General features: G+C 39.7%; 1 protein-coding gene across 5 annotated transcripts in view; it reads right to left on the minus strand.

Annotated features, from left to right (window-relative positions):
* Positions 1-23,936, minus strand: part of LOC140738447 (protein-tyrosine sulfotransferase 2-like) — a 104,811-nt gene that overhangs the window by 40,403 nt on the left and 40,472 nt on the right. For 3 of the 5 annotated variants that reach the window (XR_012101377.1, XR_012101376.1, XM_073065736.1), the window contains exons 2-3: positions 8,853-8,958; positions 4,793-4,901 (exon numbers count right to left, since the gene is read on the minus strand). The exons of 1 other annotated variant lie outside the window; for it this stretch is intronic. The gene's annotated coding sequence lies outside the window, so the exon portion shown is untranslated. The remainder of the gene's footprint in view (positions 1-4,792; positions 4,902-8,852; positions 8,959-23,936) is intronic. One more of the 5 variants, XM_073065737.1, reaches the window with a different exon arrangement.

The raw sequence follows: 23,936 nt of genomic DNA on the forward strand, positions 1-23,936 counted from the left end.
TGTATTTAAGAACTATTCATAACCAATCAAGCAAAACAAATGGGTTTAGGTTGTCAATATGATTCAATATTGATCATCACTTACAGTATATACATATTGTATTAATTCTTGTTGAATCATTTTCAAGTCCTTAAATTACTTTTGTGCTTTCCCTATTAGAGAGCAGATGCAGCAACATGTTTTTGATTCATAATTTGTTGAAGTGAACCTTGAACAAATTTAGAGCTAATTAGAAACCTCTCAGGAAAGCTATTTTCACTATTTGAGATTAGTTTAAAACAGAATGTTTCTTTGGTTTCCTGGACAATTGGGTACTGCAATCAAGTCTTTCAACGTACTGATAGTGCCAACACTCTGGTTGGCTATCCAATTATAATAGTTTTCGTAAACAACAAAGCAGATCCCTGAGCATGCTCAACAGCAGAAATACAAAGGTTTCTTTTGCTGGCAGCATCTAGCTCAGACTAGAGACATAATACAGTAACATCCTTTAGTCTCATTCAAGTACTCTGCAAGAATTGGGGTTAAATTAATTATAGCCCACATCAACAAATAAAAGTTAACAGTTCACATCTATTCTTTTCAGGTTACTATCAGGAAACTGTGATATTACATTGCAGACACCTGTGAAAGGATGAAGCATCAATGGCTTTCTTCAATTACTATCCTCAGAATCTTTGAATCTATTTGAATGAACAAGTGGTGTACATTTCAATGCCATTATGTACAATATAAATTAATTCAATTTTATCTGCTAGCGCATGTAATAAGGGCAGGCTAAAATCGAATAGAACAACTGGTTTTCAAAGAGTTTGCATTTCTGTTAGTTACCACTATCCTTTGTGTAAATCATGATGCTCCATCTCCATTATACATGGACAATGATCCAAATACACCACTTTTATCTCCCAAATTATTATATTCAGCTAATGACACCCTCCTAGATGCTTTCTTTTTAAAGGTGGTGGTGAAACGAGACAGAGGTATCATTCTTCAAGCTTCTCTCCTATTGATTGATCACACACTAGTATTAATGTGATTAAGAAAATGTTTACAAACTAAATGCAGAATGTCAGGAACAAAACAGAAACATAAAACTATACAACAAGGGAACAAGCACTTCAGCTCACCATGTCTGCAACAACCATGATACTAAATTAAATTCATCTGCCTGCACAGGGATCCCACAATTTCCTGCCTGTTCAGGTGCCTATCTAAGTGTAGCTTAAATGTTGCTATTTGTCTCCCTGGCAGTTAGCAGTCTGTGTGAAAAAAAAATTACCTAGTAAATTTTCTTTAAAGTTTCCTCCTCTCAGTTTAAAACTATGCTCTCTGATATTTGATATTCCCACTTCGGAAGAAAGAGTCCGTCTCTTTTCACAGATGCTATCAAGAAGGAGGCATGAACAAGAGAAAATCTGCAGATGCTGGAAATCTGAGCAAAGCACACAAAGTGCTGGAGGAACTCAGCGGACCAGGCAGCACCGATGGAAAAAAGTACAGTTGACTTTTCAGGCAGAAACCCTTCAGCAGGACTGATCATTTTCCATAGATGCTGCCTGGCCTGCTGAGTTCCTCCAGCATTTTGTGCGTGTTGGGAAGGAGGCATGGGAGTCTGAGGCCCCACAGCACTGGGATCGGGAATTGTTACTACCCTTCAACTATCAGGCTTCTGAATCAGCCTGGATAACTTCACTCACCTCAACTCTGAGCTGATCATTGAACACAAACTATGAAAACATGAGTTGTAGAGTCTTTGAAAGTGAGTTCAGTGTTTGTTTGTATTTGCACAGTTTGTCTTCTTTTGCATATTGGTTGTTTGTCAGTCTTTATGTGTAGTTTTTCATTCATTCTGTATTTCTTTGTTCTACTGTGAACCTTTCATAGTTTTATATATGTCTATCAGGTCATGCAGCAGTTATTGACACTCCAGACAAAATAATCCAAGTTTGTCCAAAATTTCCTTACAGCTAATAGGCTCCAATCTAGTCAATATCCTGGCACATCTCTTCTTACTCTATACAAAGCCTCCTTAAACTTTATATACTGTGGCAAACAAAATGGGACACAATGCCCCAAATGAGGCTGAAGCAATATTTCATACTTCTGCATTAACTTGATTATGTACTTGATTGTGCATGAGTGCTGACAGGAAGACATTATTGTAATGTTGGAATCACTCCAACCAATATATACAGTTACATATGTCTTCACAAACAGCAAAGTATAATGACCAGACGGCCTCTTTCACTGCTGAAACAGTGGAGGGAAATAATATGAACCAGCAGACTGGGCATAAGCCTGGCTCTTATTCAAAGGAAATATCTGAGAAAAACTGGTACTCAAATCACCTCAGCTCTGCAGGAAGGTAGTGATGTTCATAATGGAGTATCCTTGATTAACATCAGAGCCAGGAGTAGAAATGAAGCTATTGAAGATTTTGATATACTGTTCCTCTGCTCTACATACCACAATATGCAAATTGCAGCTTGCACATTTTAGTGTCTTATTTCAGTACATGAATAAACTAATATGAATGCATTACTCATCATCTGTAATCACCCTTTTCAAAAACCTACAAGAAAATAGATAAAACACTTCTGTTTGCTCAAATTGATCTATAGTGTCTGCAAACTATCATGAAACAAAAGGTATTTACAGTTATATTATTCAAAGCAAATCTGTAGTTTAAAGTCTTGATCATGGTGATGGTGGTGGCAAGTAGCCAGATGAATTAATGAAGTAACCCTTCCTTTAACAAGGAATATCATCTTTTGTTTGGTGTTATACAGCATTCTTTTTCACAAATCAAACTACTGTACATCTCTAGAAACAGCATATTGAGGAACAAAGAAATAGGATTAATTTTTATTCTTTTTACATGGCCTATTCCAATTCACATTTATGTTAACTTGGAGGCATACAGCAATTAAAAAGTTCCTGTTATTGCAAAGTAAACCCAAAGATAATTCAATGCATCCATTAATATTAGGCTCTCAACTGACTGAATAGCAGCAAACATCATGAGGGCCCTTATAATATTATCTTAACTTCAGAATCTAGCTGAATATTTAAAGTGATCGGTAGAATGATAACAAGGGAACTAATCACAAACAAGAGAAAATCTGTAGATGCTAGAAATCCAAGCCACACAAACAAAATGCTGGAGGAACTCAGCAGGCCAGACAGCATCTATGAAAAAAGAGTACAGTCAACGTTTTGGGCCGAGACCCTTCATTCCTGTGATCCTGATAAAGGGTCTTGGCCCAAAACATTGACTATACTCTTTTCTACAGAGTTGCCTGGCCTGCTGAGTTCCTCTAGCACTTTGTGCATGTTGTAGGTGAATCCAAGTATATTTTTTGTCCTGAAGAGTAGTGGGGAATATAGATTCCACTACCTGAAATAATGGTAAAAGCTTAGGTCCAGAAAATATTTTAAAATAATTTGTTGAGCAATTTGTTGAGCCATTGTTTACACATCCATGGAAAATAGGTAGTATGGCCTTCAGCTAAACAGTCTCCCTCCCTCTGTGTCATAAATTTCTATGACATTCAACTTCCAACTCTAATATACTTCCTTCTGATTCACAAGCTACAGGCTGCATAAGTATGTATTGCAAAGCAGTTTAAATACATTTCTCATTTGAGGCATCACAATCTGACTCAAAAGGTGAAGTTGTAGTGGTAAAACAATCATTTGATTTTGTAAAAAACAATAAAAAACACAAAATGCTGGCAGAACTCAGCAGGCCAGACAGCATCTATGGGAGGAGGTAATAATGACGTTTCGGGCCGAAACCCTTCATCAGGGTTTCAACCCTTCAACCCTCCTGATGAAGGGTTTTGGCCTGAAACGTCATTATTACCTCCTCCCATAGATGCTGTCTGGCCTGCTGAGTTCTGCCAGCATTTCGTGTTTTTTATTTATTTCCAGCATCTGCAGATTCACTCGTGTTGCATTTGATTTTGTATTCATAGACACCAATTCAGACAGCAACATAAAGAGCAACCGAGGCTAGACCTCTACCTGTGATGCTAGGTAAAAGAGACTTACAGGTAGGAGAAATGGCAAGGGAAGCACACGTGCTTCATGTGAGACTTTGCCGGGAATAGTCTTTGGAAATCAAAGAAAAGGTTTACTCATGAAATGTTTGCCAGGTTTAAAAGTTTCTTTTTGTACAAGGTATTATTTTATGAGAAGATTGAACTGTACCTATGTTGGAACAAGATCCAAATCTCTTGGTTCAAGCTGCAGACACAGACCAAATTCTACAGATGATACTCAGATGGTTGCCAACAGGACAATGACTAAACATGTATGAGAGTTTACAGAGTGTTGCAGCGTTCCAATAATTTATCCTTCATTACAATTAGTGTTTGCCTTCCCAGGAAAATGGCAGTGACTCTATGCAACACCAAACAATCCTCATCCAACTCCTCTACCTAACACTCCACCAAGCCCTTGCTCAAACTCAATCATCCAGCCCAGATTATTGACTGCTGCTCATGTCAAAATAGTTCAATCTAGATTGTTCTGTAATTATAACTGTATTGGAGCACAAAGGTAGTTAAAGGCACGGAAATAGAGAGGAAACACAAGAGTAATTAGTTTATTTTTATATACAATAAGCATAATTTGGCTACAAATGCTTATTTTTGGGATGTAAAATATGGGATTATGTGTAAATATGAATTAGCAAAGCATTTAATGAAAATGCACCAGTATAATTTCTAATTAGAAAGGAAGTGTTTTAGGTTCCATCTTCCTCAGTTCCTTTCTTCTTACTCACTTGGCAGCTCAGTAAATTGCTGGAGGCAAGGGCCAAGTCCTCATGAGGGTAGGTCGTCCAGCATCCAACAAATTCCAGAGATGAGGGGTGTTTAAGTTTATCGACAGTGCTGATTAGGAAAGTAAATTATTGTAAGGACATAATAAGTATGCAAAGAGAAAACAATGTCTTTGACACTTACTTGGATCTTGTATACAATAGAATGTTTCAGTGGCAAGTGTTTAGAATCAGGTTTATTATCACTGGCAAATGATCATGAAATTTATTATTTTCTGGCAGTTCAGTTAAAAATTACTGTAAGACACAATAAATAAGTACATAAATAAATAATGCTGAAGAGGAATGGTGAGGTACTGTTTATGGACAGTTCTGAAATCTGATGGCAGAGGGAAGAAAGCTACTCATAAAATGTTGAATGTGTGCCTTCACACTCCCATACCTCCTGATGATAGAAATGAGAAGAGGGCATGTTCCAGATGGTGAAGAAATTTAATGATGGATGTCATATTCTTGAAGCATTGCCTTTTGAAGATGTCCTTGATAAAGAGCAGGGTTGTTCTTGTGATGGAGCTGGCTGAGTCTACAACTTTTTGCAGCCTCTTTCAATCCTATACATTAGAGTCCCTCACTAGGTGGTAATGTAACCTGTCAGAAGGCTTTCCATCGTACATTTAAATTTTCTAGAGACATATCAAATCTCCTCAAACTCCTAATGAAGCACAGCTGCTGGTGTACCTTCAATGTAATTACTTCAATGTATGGGATCCAGGATAGATTTGCTGAGATACTAACATCCAAAATGTGAAGCTGCTCACCCTTTCCACTGTTAACCACTAGATGAGGAATGGTATTTGTTCTCCTGACTTTCCCTTTCTGAACTCCACAGTCAATTCCTTAGTCTTGCTGACATTGATTACAAATTGTTGTTGCAACACTATTCAACCACCGATCTATCTCACTCCTGTATGCATTCTATCACCATCTAAGATTCTGCTAACAATAGTGATAACATCAGTGAATTTATAGATGACAACTGAGCTGTGCCTAGCCACACATTTATGAGTGTAGAGAGGGTAGACCAGTGAGCTCAGAACATAACTGTGTTGGCTGTCAGCAAGGAGGAGATGTTATTATTGATCTGCACTGAATGTGGGCTCCCAATGAGGAAGCCCAGGATCTAGTTGCAAGGGTGGTACAGAAGCCCAAGTTCTGAAGCTTGTTGATTATAACTGAGGGGATGATTACACTTTTGATGTTATGTATCAAGAGCCAGCACATCAATGCTTGCACGAGTTTGTTATTTTATCAGAACTATGACAGAACTACAGAACGCATTGCTGTACTGAACTACAGAACTCCATTTTAAGTCCAATTGTTCATGTTTATATTCTAGAGATTTGATAGTGTTCTACAATTATATGACAATGTAACATCATTTTTCTATCTCCAATGTGAATCTTGAATCATATTCTAACCAGAACACTGTGCTTTTGAAATAATACATTCTACAAGTGCCTAAGAAGAATAATGTGAGCTGCCTTAATAACTATCGCCTGGTAGCACTCACATTTACACTGATGAAATGCTTTGAGAGGTTGGTCATGACTAGACTGAACTTCTGCCTCAGCAAGGACCTGGACCCATTGCAATTTGACTATTGCCACAATAGGTCAACAGCAACTGCAATCTCAGTGGCTCTTCACATGGCTTTAGACCACCTGGACAACACAAACACCTATGTCAGGATGCTGTTCATCGACTATAGCTCAGCATTTAATACCATCATTGCCACAATCCCGATTGAGAAGTTGCAGAACCTGGGCCTCTGTACCTCCCTCTGCAAGCCACAATCTGTGGGGATTGGTCATAACATCTCCTCCTCGCTCACGATCAACACTGGTGCACCTCAGGGGTGTATGCTCAGCCCACTGCTCTACTCTCTGTATACACATAACTCTGTGGCTAGGCATAGCTCAAATACAATCTATAAATTTGCTGACGATACAGCCATTGTTGGTAGAATCTCAGGTGGTGATGAGAGGGTGTACAAGAGCGAGATATGCCAACTAGTGGAGTGGTGTCGCAGCAAGAACCTTGTACTCAAGGTCAGTAAGAGCTGATTGTGTACTTCAGAAGGGTAACATGAAGGAACACATACCAATCCTCATAGAGGGATCAGAAGTGGAGAGAGTGAGCAGTTTCCAAGTTCCTGGGTGTCAAGATCTCAGAGGATCTAAACTGGTCCCAACATAATCGATGCAGTTATAAAGAAGGCAAGACAGCGGCTATACTTCATTAGGAGTTAGAAGATATTTGGTATTGTTATGAATGTGGAGCAACTCTGAGGGGCCGAAGGGTACAAAGTCGCCCCCTCCTTTTTGAGAATCGCAAGATCGCTATTATTTCGGGTCTAAGATCCAGGAAATGAGAGAGATACACATCATGAGAGAGAGAGAGAGACGCAGAATACACAAGGTTTGGAATATCTCCTGACATAAGCGGAACGGAACCACTGACTACTGCTATTGTCTCTTGGAGAAGGAATTGTGTATTGAGTACTGTACTATTCATTGAAACCCCTCAGGGGACAACCAGAGTGGTCTGGCTGAGGGATTGCATCATCCCAACCTGATTGACATCTGAGACCCCATAAGTGAGGATAAAAGAGGGGTCTGGGGAACACCCCTTTAGACGCACAAGGAGAAACGCTAGAAATCCAGTGACAGCGTTTTATAGCGAAAGCTGGTAGGAGCTCGTGTGCGTCCTCCCTTGCCTGGGTGGCGGGCTCATCACGGAAGAACGGTTTAGCTAAAGGAGAGGTCACACTTGAACAGCCACACCAATGAGATACCGACGGATCGAAATCATAAAGGAAGGTTGGAAAAACCCGTAGCGGTAACTGTTCCCATTCTCCTATCTCTCTCTTTCCAACAATTGCAGCACAGCGACAAACAAACGACAGCAGCCTGCGTGAACTGCAGCGAACTTTATATTTCCATTGGACAATTCATTATCCCCTAGACAACGATAGAGCTTATTTCTTATTGATTATTATTATACCCGCACTTTTAGGTTTAGTATTGACGACGTATATTATCTGTATATTTGCATTGATATTATTTTTGTGTGTTTTTGCTAATAAATACTGTTAAAAATAGTATCATCAGACTTCAACGGACACCTCTATCTTTGCTGGTAAGTAACCCAGTTACGGGGTTCGTAACAGTATGTCAACAAATACACTCAAAAAGTTCTAGAGATGTACTGTGAAGAGTATTCTTACAGGCTGCATCACTGTCTGATATGGGAGGGATACTGCACAGGACCGAAAAAAGCTGCAGATGGTTGTAAATTTAGTCGGCTCCACTTTGGGTACTAGCCTACAAAGTACCCAGGATATTTTCAAGGAGCGATGTCTCAGAAAGGCAGCATCCATTATTAAGGACCTTCAGCACTCAGGACATGCCCTTTTCTCACTGCTACCATCAGATAGGAGGTACAGAAGTCTGAAGGCACACACTCAGCGATTTAGCAATAGCTTCATCCCCTTTGCCACCTGATTCCTAAATGGATATTGAACCCTTGAACACTACCTCACTTTTAAAAATATATATTATTTGTTTTTTGCGCAATTTTTAATCTATTCTATATACGTATACTGCAATTAATTTACTTATTATTTTTTTTTTATTTTGTTTTTTATTCTTCCATATTATGTATTGCATCAAACTGCTGCTGCTAAGTTAACAAATTTCACATCACATCACATCAGGTATTAATAAACCTGATTCTGATTCTGAATTCAAAAATGCAAAGTGGTCATTTGCACTAATTGGAGTATGGTGCAGATCATTTTTATTTACATTATTTGGAGGAGAGTTAGAGGAGGTAACAGCAATAAAGCTGCGATCATAGGAAATTCTAAACTGTTCATGAAAAGGCTAGAATGAGAAGGCAGATGGCGCAGATTATGTGCCCAAATATCTGCAATAATATTTGAATCCATAACCTTGTGCAGTCTCCAAACAAATAACTATGTTTAACAAATTTCAGTTCATACCTTACAGATGCAGCGTTTGTACCATTTTATTTTGCATTGTAAAATTATCATTTTGGCATCTCAGAGTCTTCGTTTCCATCCATAAATGTAAAACATGCATGAAGACCTGGGAAGAAGAAACACAACATATGTAACTAAAAGGAGTCAGCTTGAGTAACAATCTCTAAAGCAAATAGCCATTGAACAATAATGACAATTTACTTAAAGATGTTGAAAATGGAATAGTGTTCCTTTTGTCTCAATGTAAAACTTATGGACATTTTACCCATTTGTTAGGAAAGATTTGAACATTTGTGGTAATGTTAAGTGTCAGTCATTTTAATCATATAAAAACATGCTTTAATTTCCATGGACTTCTCCCCTGTGACAAGTGGTATTATTCTGGATAACTTTGTAAAAATCTGTGGTAAACCTCAGTGAGTCTGCTAAACATTTCCAGCAATTATGTTTCCTTGTGTTATAAGGAAATGAGAATGAGAGTGAAGATGTACCATTTGTTTTAATTTTAGTTTTATCATCAGAATGTTTTTCATGGAAAAGTCCAGAATTAGAGCCATACCTTGTATACAAACAAGTCAAGCAGCACAACCAAACCCTATCATCATTTATGCTTCCCTAAAGTCCATTCTCTTCCAACTCAATTATCTTATCCTCTTTTCCCTTCTCCCGTATTTGCTTACCCTGGCTCCATCTATTCAACTCAACTCCTCTTAATGGGAATGAGCTTAATAGTTAGCACAACACTTTACAGTACCAGTGACCCAGTTTCAATTCCCTCCACTGTCTGTAAGGAGTTTGTTTGTTTTCCCTATAACTGCATGGGTTTTGCTCCGGGTGTTCCAATTTCCTCCCACAGTCCAAAAACGTACCAGTTGGTAGGTTAATTGTTCATGTAAATTATCCCGTGATTAAGCTAGGATTAAATCGGGTGCTACTGGGCGGTGGGGCCTGAAGATGTATCTCAATAAGTAGAAAGTAGTATATCTAAACACAAAAATACAACTGCAGATGCTGTGGATATGATGTATCTCAATAAGTAGAAAGTAGTATATCTAAACACAAAAATACAACTGCAGATGCTGTGGATCAAAGAATACGTACACAACGCTGGAAGAACTCAGCAGGTCAGGCAGCATCCATGAGAAAAAAGTAGCCAACGTTCCTGATGAAGGGTCTCGGCCCGAAACGTTGACTACTCTTTTCTCACAGATGCTGCCTGACCTGCTGAGTTCTTCCAGCGTTGTGTACATATTCTCAGAAGTATATCTAGTCTACTCTGAGTAAAGAATTTTTGTCCTAATTCTCTATTAAAATTCTTTATCAATACTATATATTCATAATGTTTAGCCTTGCTCTTCTCCACTTGTGGAAACACAATTGTTGAGAAATTCAATCACATGCCATTTCCAGTTGGATAAAGTTGTATTGCTTTCTCTGAGAGGTTGAGGGGAGACCTGGTTAGGTTTATGAAATTACTAGACAACTGGGTGACCTATTGGGGCACCCTTTGAGAGAAAGGTAGTGCAGTCTGATGTGATGTGCTTTGGAAATTAAAGAAGAAAAACTCAGTTTATTAAAGAATAAAGATGCGTAGCAAGACAAATATAGCTCCTCCTCGTTTAACGAAATACACTTTTGATGACAATATTTCTGGTTGATCTGCCACCCTTCAAGAACACTCTAATGTTTTCATTTCTTTTTCCCAGGCTTAAAGCCACATACAGCTGACCATGCTGGAATACCGGTTTCTCCAGATAAACCAACACATTCTCCATGGTTTGGCCTTGCGCCTTATGTATAGTCATAGCAAAGCATGACTGTATCAGGAACTGGCTCCGCTGAAGAGGAACATCTTCCCCTTCTGATAAACTGAGTAATTCTTGGGATCATGACAATGTCATTATTGAACGCACCAATGTTTATCTTTGCTACAATGAGATTGTTGTGCAGTTCTTCCACCATCATTCACGTTCCATTGCAAAGCCTTGGTGGATCCAAGTTCCTCACTGAAATGATGTGAGATCCCTTCTTCAATTCCGGTTTATGTGGCGGCAACCCAGAGAGTTCGACCGAATCAAGGAATTCTGTTGAAAGTAAGTGGCGTTAGCTCCTTCACTTAGGGCACTGAAGGAACAGTATTCTTTCATGATTCCAGGGAAGCACCTAATGCATGTGAAGTTTATTTTTCGCATCATTTCATTGAGAGGAACCAAGATAAAATTCCTTGAAAACAGTTCTGCAGGATTGTCGAATGTCGGGTAGATGAAATCAATGCATTCTTCCATAGTTTTTGCTGGCAGAATCAGATCTTCAGGTAACTCGATTTCATCTTTTTCATTTTTCTCAATCTTGTCTTCTCCAACATCCAATAAGGACTCACAATATTGTCCTTCTCCCTCACTCAATCGCATATTCCTCTTCAATTGAAACTTGATGAAGCTTCTCTATAAGTAGGTTTTTTTAAATACACAAATTCTCCACATCAGCATCATTTCCACGTTTCACAACTGGTAGAAGCTGACGGAAATCGCCACAGCAAATGGTTAAAATACCCCCAAAGGCCTCATTCTTGCTGCATACATCACGAAGAGTCCGGTCCACAGCTTCAAAGCTCTCCCTCCTAATCATGGGAGCACTCATCCCAGACAATAAGCCTCACATTTTGGAGTAAATTTGCAGTATTGGTGTTTTTAATCAATGTTACAAAGGGCATCTTCATTGACTTTGAGGGGTATTTTGAATCTTGAATGTGCTGTTCTACCACCAGGCATCAATGTCGCTGCAATACCTGATGATGCTACAGCAATAGCAACACCTCCATCTCCTCTAACTTTAGCGAGGATCAAGTTGATGATAAATGTCTTGCCCGTTCCTTTTGGTGCATCAATGAAAATCATTGAAGAGAGATTCCTTTCCAAGCAGTCACACACATATTCATATACTTCTCTTTGCTTATTATTCAATAGGGGCTCCTTTTGTGAAACATGTTCCTGCTGTTCATCTCTGTTGCATTGCAGTTCATGCAATAATTCTAGATTGCCAGCATTTTGAGTAATTGTACTGTTTTTTGGTGTTAGCAAATTTTGCCCAAGTTCTCAAGTTTCTCCAGGAAATACAGAAGAGCTTCTCTATGATGCCTCTCATCGATCATGATATTAGGATCATTGATAGTTTTCCCCTCCAATTGTAAGAAATCTTCAGACATTGCATTCTTGAACCGGTTCCATAATTGCAGTGGATTGTTGATTTCTATGTTTGTTAGCAAGACAACAAACAAATCTCTCATTGCTCTGGGCATTCTTGTTCTGCTTCTTCCATAGTTTGCTGCCAATGATTGTCAGCTTGCAACAATCCTCTCTCTCTCTCTCTCTCTCTCTCTCTCTCTGCAAATGTCTTTGAATGATGGAAGGATATCTCCATCATGTGTTTTCAATGATTCGAAAGATACTGGTCCCTTTATGTGATGAAGTAGTCTCAAATAGTAGAGGTCACCACTTTGTGGAGAAACGGTATACACTCGACCCAAAACATTTGCTTCAAAAATCCCGGAGTACTCCTCCACTCTCTTCCCCATTCTCCTTCTTTCCCTTCTCTTATTAGTCCAAGTGTAGAATCTAGGAATATCTGCATAGTGCAGGGTTCTTACAAATGGATCGCGAATGCAAAGATCCATGAATTCCGTTAGAGGTTTTTGCCATATCATTACTCAGTTGCACAGCACCATTATTTTGAAAGAATACTTGATGCTGTTGGGGAAGGTGCACTTGAAGGCGAACAATGGCTGGTTCCCTCACGTGAATTGGAAATCCAAGTATCAATCCGACAGCTTCAGAGGGCCCGATATATCTGCCTGTCAAATACTGTGTGATTTCGTCTTCTCTATTCACTGCAAAAATTGCCCAATCACTCAAAGATGGAATCGGCTCTGTGAGCATCGTAAGGCACAGCTGAGGCTGGTCGTGCACATGTGTCTTGGTGTCGTATCCCAATTTCCATGATGGCGGATCGGCTCTCAGGTAAAAATGGGGTAATTGATTTTGGCGAGTGAACAATTTTATACAAACACATAACTCTGAATTTTAAGAGCAAACACGAGGAAATCTGCAGATGCTGGAAATTCAAATAAGACACACAAAATGCTGGTGGAACACAGCAGGGCAGGCAGCATCTATAGGGAGAAGTGCTGTCGATGTTTCGGGCCGAGACCCTTCGTCAGGACTAACTGAAAGGAGAGATACTAAGAGATTTCCACCAGCATTTTGTGTGTGTTGTTTTAACTCTGAATTTTGACTGCATTCTGTAAGTTAGTGCATTTTAAGTCCATTTAGCCAAAAATAGTGCCGCTGTAATGCACCGTTTGCGCTAATTGGAGGTCGCAAACAGACAGAGAATGAGCATGAGAGTTTTAGTAGTATATAGATGATGAACATAGATATACAATCTTTTCTCCAAAGTATCAAATAGTAGAGGGCTTGGCTTTAAGGTGAGAGGGAAAAGCTTAAAGATGATTTTTGAGTTAAGCTTTTGTTTTACACAGAGAGTGGTAGGTGCCTAGGATGCAATGGTGGGAGCAGATGCAATAACAATGTTCAAGAGGTATTTAGATCGGCACATGAACAGACAAGGAATGTGCGGAGAGATGGGATTACTTTATATTGGCACAGACATAGTGGGTTGAAGGGCCTAAACCTATGCTGGATTGTTTTATGTTTCTTAAGTAAGACACTAATATTACACTCAGTACTCCCACAATGGCTCCTCAAGGTTGTTATAGACAGGGGTGGTAATGGGGACAAGTCCCATTCCCTAATAAGTGCTCCCAATGTTATTGTACCTCAAATAGCCTCTAACAACCAAGTCCAGCTCCTGGCCTTCACGTGTGGCTTAGCTACTAAGCCACACGGAGCTATTTCTACTGCTAGGAGAAACAGCAAAGGCAGGTAACTGGTGCCTTAAAACCAATTGCTTTGTGCAGATGGGGCTCATTAGCTGTTGGCAGCTCATCAAGAAGGAAAACTCTGATTTGAAACCTTCACTGCCTTGTGGCTATACCCACTCATGGGGAAGCCTTTGAGAGTAAACCCAGAGGGAAAAATCCAGAACTGGAGTCTTTATGCACTTTGTGCACTTTATGCAGTCTTGGGTAGGTCTGTAGTCTAGTGTAGTTTTTTTCTTCTGTGTTGTTTTTTTATGTAGTTCAGTCTAGTTTTAGTATTGTGTCGTGTAACACCATGGTCCTGAAAACACGTTGCCTCATTTTTACTATTTCGACCAGCAGTTATGGTCGAAATGACAATAAAAGTGACGTGACTTGACTAAGGCAGTCCTACATTGAGTTCAATGTTGACTGGCAATTCTACGGCACCACTGGTGCCAAACTGTATCGGTCTCTGTCATTCCTTTGGGAACATCAGACGTGTGGAGAGGGGGAGCTTGCTACATGGGCAACAGTTTGCTCTCCATGTCGTACTGCCCGGGCTTGCATATCTAGACAGCTAGGACAAAATATCCATTGTCAACTCTGACCGACAGAGGCCCTCTTCACTCTCAAAATGTTCTCATCAGTACCATTTTGTAATTTAAGTATCACTGCCTTACTTTTATTACTCCTTCTCTCTGAGAACAAGCAGTTATCTTTTGTAATAATTTGGCATATTTGCATAATAACCCTTTTGCAGATCATGCACAAGGACACCCAGATATCAGAAAATCCTCTCACTATCAGATAATATGCATTATTTTAATTTTTCCTGTAAAAACAATTCCATGTTTTCCCAAATTATACCTCATTTATCAGAGCTTTCCCCACTCAATCTAACTGTAATCCTTTCTGCCCTCCTTTCCCCTTCCAAATTTGCATCCAATTCTATCCTTGCATCACCAGAAAATATATCAATCGTATTTTGTGTGCCTTCGTCCAGTAATGGTTGAGGTCAGCCCCAGTATGATCTTGAGGCACACCACTTACTGTACTACTGACCTACTTACAGCTACTATTTCTTGTCAGCTAGGCAATCTTTTTTCCATGCCCAACACTGGAGGGTCTTGGGAGTCCTACTACAAGTTGAATCCATAAAACTATAAGATACAGGAGAAGTAGGCCATTTGGCCCATCAAGTCTGCTCTGCCATTCAATCATGACTGATCCAATTCTTCCAATCATCCCAACTCCCCTGTCTTCTCCCCATACCCTTTGATATCCTGGCTAATCAAAAACCTATCTATCTCTGCCTTAAATGCACCCAATGACTTGACCTACACAGCCACTCGCGGCAACAAATTCCACAGATCTACCACCTTCTGACTAAAGTAATTTCTCCGCATCTCTGTTCTAAATGGACGTCCTTCAATCCTGAAGTCGTACCCTCTTGTCCTAGACTCCCCTCCCATGGGAAATAAATTTGTCATATCTAATCTGTTCAAGCCTTTTAATATTTGGAATGTTTCTATGAGATTCCCCCCCCATTCTCCTGAACTCCAGGGAATACAGCCCAAGAGCTGACAGGCTTTCCTTATATGGTAACCCTTTCATTCCTAGAATCATTCCCGTGAATCTTCTCTGAACCCTCTCCAATGTCAGTATATCCTGTCTAAAATAAGGAGCCCAAAACTGCACATAATACTCCAAGTGTGGTCTCACGAGTGCCTTACAGAGCCTAAACAACACAACCCTGCTCTTATTTTCTATACCTCTAGAAATGAAAAGAAAAAACACCATTAACAATTTTAAAAATTTGAGTTAAATATTAAATACAGTGAATGCAAAAGAAAGTGAGATTTTTGCTGATTTTGTTTCATCAATTTGAAATCATAGAATTACTATGGTCATTTGCTCTTTAAATCAGTCCCAGCTCACTAGAGCAATTCAATCGGTCTCAATCCCCAGATATTTCCCATAGGAGTGATCTCCCTCATGCCCATCAAATTCTCATATGAAAAGATTGACATCACATTTCCTCATCATTTGGGAGATAACCAACTTTCAGATTACAATTACATGCCACTTCTACAATCCACTGTGTCTATCAATTTAAATCTATATGACATGGTCCTGAAACTATGTGCTGAAGAAAGCATATTTACTGTATTTAAACTTCCTTCAATTTTGTATATACCTCCAAACTTTTCACCTCACTTTTGTTCCAAGCAGAAAAATCTCAACTTCTGCAGCTGAATTTCCTTGGCCCGGGAACCATTCCCTTTTCAATCTTTTCTGTATCTTTTTCAGAACCTTTATATCCTTCCTGAAACATGTTGTTACCAGAATTGAGCCCTGAGAGGAAGTGGGAGATTGAAGCTTTATAGAACCCTGGCTAGTTCATAACTGGAAGTATTTATAAAAGTTTCAAATTCTCTGCTTTTGGACATAAAAGCTTTTATTAATAAAGCTCAAGGGCCCACTAGATTTGCTAAACACTCTCTCAACATGGCTAACAAAATGAGAGGCTAACATAAGAAATTTGTATTAAGGAACCAGCAGTTTCAAGATCAGTACTTGAAAGGAATATTAAACTGATTTAGATCTAACATAAATGATCTATTTTAAGGAACAAACTGCAATGTAGCTCTAAGAGCAGAGCATTTTCCCAGTCGATACTTGAACAGTTTCAATCACAAATCCAGTGTCTCTTCACCAATATTCGGGAAGAGATGCATATATGAGGGGCCATCAGTGATACTGCAATCATGACTATCTTCAAGAAAGAAAACAAGTTCAATGCTGGTAACTATAGTGGATATCCCTGTTATCTGTCACAGTAAAGCCAGGATCATTCTGAATGGTTCTTTCTGGTAGCCAAAAAGCTGCTTTTTAAATTTCAGTGCAGAGTCTGGCCATCCAAAGGCACAATGGGCATTACGGGCGCCATGCAACAACTCCAAGAAAAGCATGCTAGCCAGGGGTGTAGATCAGAACAAATCTCAGTAAACATTGATGTCAAACATGGCTGAATTATGGCCCCCAACACTTGACATAAATTTACTTGCCACAATGTTGCACTTCATCTCCAACAAATTTCCTGCAGGAGTGAAGTTGATAGGAAACAATTCAACATAAAGCACCTACACTTCAGAACTTGGTCACCCAATCTCAGTAGTTGAACTACAGTAAACAGATGACAGATACATTATTGGAAGTTGAGCTCTAAGCTATTGTCAACTCATTCACTGAAGTATGGTAAAGGATAGCCCTTCTATTTCAACATCTGGAAGACAAAGGTCATCGAGTAACTTGCCCCCTCATCATCATTCTGCTCTTACAGTACAAAATTTGAGAGTGAGAACCAGGAAAATATTAACCACTTGGTCACATTAAATATTAGGGAAATTCATCGCTACCTTCCCAACATCCTTAGCACAGATTTTGGTTAGGAAAAAAATTTGAAGATTGACCTCAGACCTGGATAAAAATTGAAGAGTTTACTGAGCATCAGAGATTCCTGCCTTCCTCAAGATACATACAAAATACCAACCCTATTATTAATAATAAATATTGAATTATGTTAAAATAGTACACATTGAATAGTTCCAAATAAAACGATAAATAGATTTGGAGATGCAGAAGTCTTTCTCTGCAATCCTGTACACCAAATCCTCTTCAAGGTCAAAAACACAGCTGTTGTCCTTAATATACTTTTTAATCTTGCTACTGTTTGTAGTGCAGCAAACTACATAAGTATTTAATCAAAAAAGCTTGCATCTCCCACAACATTGCTAACAATCTAGAAAATATCCCATGTCCTTATAGCATTTTTTTTTAAAAGGGCAATAATACCATATTTGGTTTAATCTAAATATATGGCTGATATTGCAGTTAAAGGTAGATTAGTAATAATATTTTTAAAAATTCATTTTCTACTTGCTCATGGGTCCTTACTACCCCAAATCATCAGATTTACAGCATTTTTTCCTACTTACTTTCAAGGCAGCAGGCCAGCAAGAAAGCTTCATTGTAGCTTTTCATGAAAAGTTACCTTTAAAAATCTAGGAAGTCCCTACAGTATCAATATTTCAGTGAGACACATTTCTAAACACAATAGAAAAACAAACTATTTTCAATTACAGGGAAGTACTCAACTTTTTTAATCATTCTGTCACGTACGCAGAATTTGATGAACTTGTTAGATTTCAGGTATTTTCAAAACATGTTCTGACTTCATTTGTGACTTTTCTTTCCAAATCAACTCTTTCTTTGTCTGTTCTCATCAATTTATGGTGAATTTATTTTAAAATAGATTTGCATACATTTCCTCTAAATTTCCACACAGCAGAATTATAGTTTTGCTTTTCCGTGCAGCTCCTATCGTCCAGCTGGGAAAACAAACTTTAAATGTACTTCTCCCATACAATATTACATAATTTTATATTTTGTAAAATATCAAAAATTTTCACAACTTCCAAACAAAATACATTAAAAACACCCTGTTTATTTTTGGTAAATGTCACATATGATGTGCTGTTATACATTTCAGAAAGACTGCAGATTCAAACTCTGTTGTATAAATGTTTCAGCTCACATTTAGTGCCCAATATTAAACAAACCTGGTCACCAAGAATAGACCAATTCAGGCTGAATATGCCTTTTAACTCCTAATATTATTCTCTCACTAAACAATGAGGTACATCTTCCATATGTTGATACCATTCATATACTGCAATCATCCAGTCAGACATATGCACATAAAACTCAGAATCAGATTTAATATCATTGGCAGATGTTGTGAAGTATGTTGTTTTGTGGCAGCAGTACAATGTAATACATATAAAATATAAATTACAATTATAAGTAAATAACTAATGTAAAAAGAGAGCAAATCCCCTTCAGTATTTAATGGCTAACATGTCTTTACAAACATCTTAAGTGAGACTGGATGGTCAACAAGAACACAATTATTTCCACAATTGTTTCAAACTGTCAGATCTCTCATTTAAATCAGAAAGTTCAGGACACATATGAGAAATACTGGAAGGATGAAATAAAGCAAAAAAAAACTATAAATATTCAAGTTATTCAGGTTATGAAAGTTTATAGACCTAAAATATTAACACTTTATCCACTTCTATTCTTTTAGTTTTATGATTAAAAATGTTTTGGATCAAGTCTCATTCTGGAGAATGAAGCATGAAACAGCCTTCACATCCTTTGTGAAATAGATATTTCCTTCTCAAAAACACTGCCACAGCAGACAGAGCCATAGAGCAGTACAGCACAGAAACAGGTTATTTGACCACCATGTCCATGGCAACTATCATATTATCTATATTAGTCTCACTTACCTGGTCCATTGCCTTCTCACTACAAAAATAATTTCTACTTGAGATGATAGGATCTTTACCTCACAGATCCCAGTGTGTGTAAATTGGGTACTTCATTCCCCTACAAATGCAAGTACATCTCAAAAACACACAATTGATCTCCTGAACTTCCAAAAGGCAGTACTAGAAATGTACCTTTTTTATTCCAATGCTGAACCATGAATACTGCTAGAGTATTAAAAGGATCGAAGAACATCCCCTATAGATTAAAATCTGTTAGAAAACATCTAAGATATTTAAAAAGCCATGCTTATTACACAAGTCCTTCGATTTCTATTGGTTAAAATCAATTTACATTTATGCGTGAAACAAATGCAATATTAATGAAGAAATAGACAGAAATTATCAAAATGTTCAGTGTCAATACTATTTTACTATGGCTTGTTGCAGCAGTCAGGCCCAAGTGAAAAATCTGCTCCGTTACTTAAAGTTAAGAGGTCAACCCTAACTAGAGTTATAGATAGGACAGTGAGGAAAAGAACAGATTTATTTTCCATTAGTGAACAGATAAGATTTATGATAATATAGTGGCTACAATCTCTTAATTACTGAAAAGTATTCATTCTTGTAGATTATTTCATTATCTAAACTTAAACTACCAGATCTTTTTTCCTCGGATCCATCTTTGCAGATTGCCAGTGGAGTAATTTAGTCACTGCTCTGTGATTCCCTTAAACAGCACCAATTAAAGAACAAAAGCATGCTTTTGACAGAGTTAATTAAATGCATGAGGGTAGATGAACATTCCAGTGTTACGAAAACCCCGTAACCAGGTAACTTACCAGCAAAGATAGATGGATCAGCTGAGTCGGATGCTACTATTTTCAAACGTTTTATTCAATAAGGGCACAAACGTATGGTTAATACAAACATTCAAATCGTCAAAACTCAATCTAAAACACCGGTGTAACCATAATCAATCAGAAATAAGCTCTTTCGTTGTCTAGGGTATATAATACTGAGTCCAATTGGAAATATAAAGAGTCACTCTGAAGTCTGCAGGCTTTTCTCTTTTGGTTTCACGTGTTGGAGAGAGAGAAAGATAAAACGGAAAAACTTGCCGTTTACATCCGTGAAATCAGGGGAGCGATCTTCCCCGTTGTTAGTTAAAAGCGATCTTCCGTTGGTTCCAGCCACAAACCCCGCATTCGGAATTTAACGCACGTGGCTTATTTCAAAATGGCTTCCCGTTCCCACGGGAAGCGTTATCGTGCTTCTGGGTGTCTCCTTGGTGCGTCTGAGGGTCGTCCTCTTTCAGACCCTTCTTTATACTGCCTCACGGGATCTCAGGTGTCAATCAGGTTGCAGGTGATGCAACCTCTCTCTCTCAACCAGCCCACTTTGCCCGAGGGCTTTACAATGTCCCTGCGAGTTGGCACGTCTGCAGTTCCCAGGTGTCTCCTGAGAACAATGCCACAGTCACCAGCTTTTGTCCCAGTGGAATGTCTTTCCATTTCCTGTGTCCATTCAGCCTGTCTCTCTCTCTCTCTTTTTCTCTCTCTCTCTCGGGTCATTGACCCCCCCTTTTCTAGGGCTCTTGCAATTCTCACAAAGGAGGGGGCTGGTATCATAACACCTCCCCTCTTAAAAAGGTTTTTACCAGCGGTTAAAACCCAGAGTGGTACAGTCTTACAGAAATTTTGAATCTAATACAGAGTAATACAGTTATACATTCAAGTCAGCATCTAAACAGTTAACAAGTACAGTGCCCCTTTCCTTTAATACCTTAACCTCATGTGCCCTACTAACGCCTGGTAGCATCAAACTTCAGCTCAATAACCACCTTATTTATTTGCTTTCTTCGGCAACATAACTAAGGAGGTGTGATCTTAGCTTACATACATCTACAAAGGTTCATGCAAAAGACAAATTTTTATGCTACTTTCAAACTTAACAGTCAAGCTTCCATGGGTGTTGTCTTTATTATTCACATACTTTGTCAAAATCCCTTAAAACCGGCTTCTGCTATTTTAAAAATCGCGCCCCCATTAACCCTCGCCTCTTTTCTGGCGAGTCCCCCCGTTGGGACTTTGAGTAATTTGGCGTGGTAAACTCCCGCCCGCCTCGTTCATCAGGGCTATTTTTTCAACACCATGCCCCAAACTGTCAAGACCCTTCAGGCTATTTGTTTTTAATTCCAACTCCTCTTTCAGGTAGCATTTCGAATGCAACCTCTTCACACCCCACCCTGGCGTAACAATAGAGTGGGGGGCCCCGCTATTTCCCGACTCACTCTGTGAGCGATCTGCCAGGTTTAAAATTTCTTCCTTCGACTTGGGAACTACAGACTTTCCGTTTCCTTCAATAACGATCCTCATTCCCCCCTTAAATTCGGCATTAACCTTGGCCCCACTCTCGAATACAAACACCGTGGAACTCACACTTCCCACGGTTACCAAGGTTAACCCTTTTCCTACTGAACCAACCCTATCTGATCCACAAAGACGGCCGCCCCGTCCCCCTGAATCAAACACCTCAGACTTCCCCTGAGCTCTGTTACCAGGTTCAGCACCACGTGCGCCCCCATCTTGGACACACTCAAACGGGACATTGGCCCCTTCCAGGCTTTCAATACCCGTACCTTTTTCAAATTCTAACGTCCCCCGATCCTTCCAGCTACTCTCTAGGCAGCCCCCCGTTGGGGAAGGCGCAACCCTGCGAGCTGAAACAACCTCCTCGGCCATTTCAGCTGACTTCTCCACAGCAAGGATACCCTTCCTCTCTAAGACTGCCCTCATTTCACTCTCGGGACCATCGAGAACACCTTTAGAACTCTGAACTTCTTCCAACAATTCTGCCAAACCAGACAGATTAACCATGTCCAACTCTGGACATTTTAACAACTTTATCCGTTTCTCAACTTTAGTTCCTACCTCTAGGACCTTTCTCTTCACTAAGGGCAGGGCTATTTCCTCTCCCTTACCCCCTTTTACTTTACTGCTTTCTGTTTTACCACCCTCGGAACCCTCATGGTACAGGGTCGGTAAAAACATCTTGGCCAGATCACCGCTGGCTTCATTTAAACTGTCCTCTTTCTCAGCCGCTTTTTCCGACAGGCTGCGAGTGACCGCGCATGCGCGATAGCTTTGGGACTCTAGGGGCGGGGCCACCGCACTCGCCGGTCGGCGGGTCGGCATCATGGCTGCCCAAATCCTCCCTCCTGCTAACACACTTTGTAACAACGCGACCCACTGCTCTTGTGGCCACTTCTGGTTCACTGCCACCTTTTCAAAAAGCAAGAAATAACTATCAACATCCGTCTCTTCGAACGGAGGCACTACTCTCAGCTCCCGACTAACATTAAACCGCTCTCTCCTTAGCTCCTCCCTCTCTCTTTCTCTCCCCGCTGCCGCTCTCTCGGCTGCTGCTAACTCTCTGATCCGAATTTCATGCTGTCTTTGCCTCTCCGCTTGATTCTGCTCGTTTTCCATCTCTAACCCCTTCGCCAAATTTAACAAGTCTGCTTTGGCGCTCACCTCTAGCGCCGCCACAGTCGCGCTTTCCATAAATTCACACACGTCCATCCTTGCTGGTTTTTCTGTCTGGCTACCTGCGTACCAGATCCAAATTATTTTGTTTTGACTTACAATCCCGATTGACTGACCTCCCCCTTTTTGGTGTCAAATCCCGAGACGAGAACCCCACTTGTTACGAAAACCCCGTAACCAGGTAACTTACCAGCAAAGATAGATGGATCAGCTGAGTCGGATGCTACTATTTTCAAACGTTTTATTCAATAAGGGCACAAACGTATGGTTAATACAAACATTCAGATAACATGCGTCAATACTCAATCTAAAACGCAGGTACATTAATAATCACTCAGAAATAAGCTCTTTCGTTGTCTAGGGTATAATACTGAGTCCAATTGGAAATATAAAGAGTCACTCTGAAGTCTGCAGGCTTTTCTCTTTTTGGTTTCACGTGTTGGAGAGAGAGAGAGATAAAACGGAAAAACTTGCCGTTTACATCCGTGGAATCAGGGGAGCGATCTTCCCCGTTGTTAGTTAAAAGCGATCTTCCGTTGGTTCCAGCCACAAACCCCGCATTCGGAATTTAACGCACGTGGCTTATTTCAAAATGGCTTCCCGTTCCCACGGGAAGCGTTATCGTGCTTCTGGGTGTCTCCTTGGTGCGTCTGAGGGTCGTCCTCTTTCAGACCCTTCTTTATACTGCCTCACGGGATCTCAGGTGTCAATCAGGTTGCAGGTGATGCAACCTCTCTCTCTCAACCAGCCCACTTTGCCCGAGGGCTTTACAATGTCCCTGCGAGTTGGCACGTCTGCAGTTCCCAGGTGTCTCCTGAGAACAATGCCACAGTCACCAGCTTTTGTCCCAGTGGAATGTCTTTCCATTTCCTGTGTCCATTCAGCCTGTCTCTCTCTCTCTCTTTTTCTCTCTCTCTCGGGTCATTGACCCCCCCTTTTCTAGGGCTCTTGCAATTCTCACAAAGGAGGGGGCTGGTATCATAACACCAGAAAGGTACCATACTTTATATAAAAGGAACTTCCTTCATATCTTATACAGCAGCACATAGGGCATAGATGAGAAAACAACTGATCTTAGAAAACAAGATAATATATGTGGAATCAGGCTGGTTACAGCCTTGTACCTACAATGCCATTCAGTAAGATCATGGTTGAGCATTGTCAGTACCACTTGACATATACCTTGAATTCCTTCTAAAAACTTGTTTCAAACTTGCTCAGTGACTCTTTTACAGTGAAATCCCAAAGACTTGATAACATCTGGGGAAGATAGTTTTCAGTT

Source organism: Hemitrygon akajei, chromosome 14, assembly GCF_048418815.1.
Source record: "Hemitrygon akajei chromosome 14, sHemAka1.3, whole genome shotgun sequence".
In the NCBI taxonomy this organism is placed as follows: Eukaryota; Metazoa; Chordata; class Chondrichthyes; order Myliobatiformes; family Dasyatidae; genus Hemitrygon; species Hemitrygon akajei.